We start from the raw sequence: 3513 nt of genomic DNA, 5'->3' as shown, positions 1-3513 counted from the left end.
ACTTTTGCAATTAAAAAAAATTTCTTTATGCATCTTTCTATGCATAGAAATCAAATTTAATAAGAATAACACTTTTATAATTTAAAAAAAAATCCTTTATGCATCTTTCTATGCATAGAAATCAAATTTAATAAGAATAACACTTTTATAATTAAAAAAATTTCCTTTATGCATCTTTCTATGCAAAAAAATCAATTTTAATAAGAATAACACTTTTGTAATAAAAAAATTTCTTTATGCATCTTTCTATGCATAAAAATCAAATTTAATAAGAATAACACTTTTATAATAAAAAAATTTCCATTATGCATCTTTCTATGCATAGAATTTAAATTTAAGAAGAATAACACTAAAATTTTTATAAATTTATTTTATGCATAAGAAATTTGATAAAAGAGGAATTTCCATGACATTTGGAATTCAATCATTTAAATGCAAAAAGATGAATTTTTGGCATATTCAAAATAATGGATATTTTTATTTAATTTAAAAAAGAGAAATTTTAGACAAATTTTTTTGGCATATTCAAAATAATGGATATTTTTATTTAATTTAAAAAAGAGAAATTTTAGATAAATTTATTTTATGCATAACAAATTTTTAAATGATAAAAGAGGAATTCCCATGACATTTGGAATTCAATCATTTAAATGCAAAAATAGGAATTTTAAGCATATTCAAAAAACTGGATATTTGTATTTAATTAAAAGAAGAATTTTTATGATATTTTAAGTAGAGAAAGGTTTAAATTAAATTTTAGTGACAAAAGAGAAATTTTCACCATAATTCCACCTAGAAAATTAGGGTTAATAATTAAATTGATAGAAAGAATATTCTTAGATATTTTATATGGATAAATTACCAAATTGATATTTACTTCAAAATTAGATTAATGGAAGAAGAGTATTTTTATAAAAACCTGATATTCTCATATAGAACCATTTCTTAATTTATTATGGTTAGGAAGTAATGAAATTCATAAAGTTAGAATTTTCCTTACGGTTAGAAGTTTAGTAGATGTTTATCTAAAGAAAATCCTTAGGAATCAAAGTTAGAAGTAAACCGAATAATTTTGGTTAAACCACGACTGTGAGAATGATGGCCAGTAAACTACTTGCCCATTTCTCTAATCTGAATCAAGCAAAAACCTCATGACCAATTCCAATTCTTAACACAAAGAATAGACTACCGTTGAATTAGCGTAGTTTTCCCTTAACCGAAATCACCAAGAATCTAGTTGGAAATTCAGTCAAATGATGTGGGTAGATTACCTTGATGAGAGATCAATGATTCTCATTAAGAAAATCTGGATTAAGGGAAAAGGGTTTTGTGAAACCAATCTCAAATCAGAAATTCTACTTGCATAGAACCTCTATTTTCTTTTAAAGGACTGTTTTACGCCAAAATGCTGGAGGAAGCGTTTGGTATGTGTTTAACTAAGAAGAGACTCGTTGTTTGCAACAACTGGCAGGGAGTCGTCGAGGGACGTCGCTTTTGCAGCAAAGCCTATCGAGGTCTTGACCAGCCTCGGTATGGTTAAAATGGTGTGCTTTCGGTACAATGGGCGAGGACTGACAAAGCGGTCCCTGAGTGAAGTGCTAGGATGCCTAAGTAGAGGGTTCTTACCAGGTGATGCACGGGCTCGCGGTTGCTAGGACACCCATGCGTACGTCGAGGAAGATACGGATGAGCTCAAAAGAATTACTTTTGTAAACTAAATTTTGATATTGGATCTCGTTGGTTGACCAGCTGGTCTTCAACGGAGAGTCTGGATGATAATTTTTGTAAATCAATGGACTCAATATTTTGGAGGATTATGATCAATAATACTATGATTTCATTGAAAGATTATTTTAAAGATAGCCGAATCTGTTAAAATGGCAATTTCTATTGGGTGTGTAAGTGGTATGACTACCTTGAATTCTACTTGAAGCGCCAGCTAGGGAGCATGGGAACTCTTTTCTTCGATACCCGGGCAAAAAAGAACCAAATTTTTATAAAGGAATCCCGCCAATACAGTGGTTGGGCAGTAACCCATGGGCCGGTAGGCTGGATCGGGGGATTCTTGCTACGATACAAATAGTTACGATTAAGTTACGTGCTAGATTAAGTCCTAGGAGGAAGACCCTTGTTCTGTGGGAGGGAATCAGCGATTGTGCCTTACTAAAGGAGGAAAAAGCGGTGATTCTATGGACCAAGTGCAAGTCTCTTCCTTGATCTGACCATGTGATTTTCGGGTTTGGTCGGATCAGTTTGGTTAGCTAAGACTTTGACTCGTTAGATCAATTCTCTCGTTAGATGATTTTCCTAGTGGAATCGCCCGTGCCTTCCGGGCGAGGGAAGTTTTTCCGAGTTTGGTTTTTTGGAGGAACCACCGGGGGGCTAGTCTCTTGTCCGGATATCCATGGGCAAGGCCCCGAGTGTGGATCCCTGCCCCGCGCGAGAGACTGGTGCTGCTTCAGTGGCCAGCACCCTCTCAGAGGGGGCATCGCAGAGGGGGCGGGGGTCTCACAGCTAGTATCAGAGCTTTGTTTGAAAGCTAATAAGGAAAAATGAATTCTTATCATAAATTTATAATAAAAACTTAGAAAGAGCATTTACGTATTGTATTTTCATTCCTTAAGGTTCATTAATGAAGATTTTAATCAAAGAATTTAGTTTTATAGATGGAAGTTCCACACTTATCCGTCGGTATTCCCGATCTCACCCAGCCACCACAGGATATGACTGCCTTCGCCTTCAAGCATATCGTGTCTTCCGCTCTAACGACTCGAACGAGCCGAGCTAGACTCGCAAGCTATTTCGAGGATTTATATTTCCCAGATCCAGCGGAGAGACGGAAGCACAAGTGACACGCAAGGCAATATGTCCATGCCTCCTGCAATCAGTGCCGCATGATGCTGAGGGAGAATATCTCGTTGGCCATGGTCCTGTTGAGGTTAAAAGTGATTCATGGTGTTATTCTGTATCACCCCACGCCTCAAGATTTCAGACTTTCCTGCCATATCTATAGACTTCTTGTTTTATCCCAAGTAGTAAGATAGTAGCTCCTTTAGCAGTGAGGGAACATATTAAAAAAAGAGAAATTTTTATAAGTTTATTTTATACATAAGAAAGTTTTAAATGATAAAAGAGGAATTCCCATGACATTTGGAATTCAATCATTTAAATGCAAAAAGAGGAATTTTTGGCATATTCAAAATAATGGATATTTTTATTTAATTTAAAAAAGAGAAATTTTAGACATTTATTTTATGCATAGGAAATTTTTAAATGATAAAAGAGGAATTCCCATGACATTTCGAATTCAATCATTTAAATGCAAAAAGAGGAATTTTAAGCATAGTCAAAAAAATGGATATTTGTATTTAATTAAAAGAAGAATTTTTATGGTATTTTAAGTAGAGAAAGGTTTAAATTAAATTTTGGTGACAAAAGAGAAAATTTCACCATAATTCCACCTAGAAAATTAGGGTTGATAATTAAATTGGTAGAAAGAATATTCTTAGATAT

Source organism: Cibotium barometz, chromosome 42 (assembly GCF_041138505.1).
Source record: "Cibotium barometz isolate CiBa-2024 chromosome 42, ASM4113850v1, whole genome shotgun sequence".
Taxonomy (NCBI): Eukaryota; Viridiplantae; Streptophyta; class Polypodiopsida; order Cyatheales; family Cibotiaceae; genus Cibotium; species Cibotium barometz.
This window is presented reverse-complemented; position numbering follows the sequence as displayed.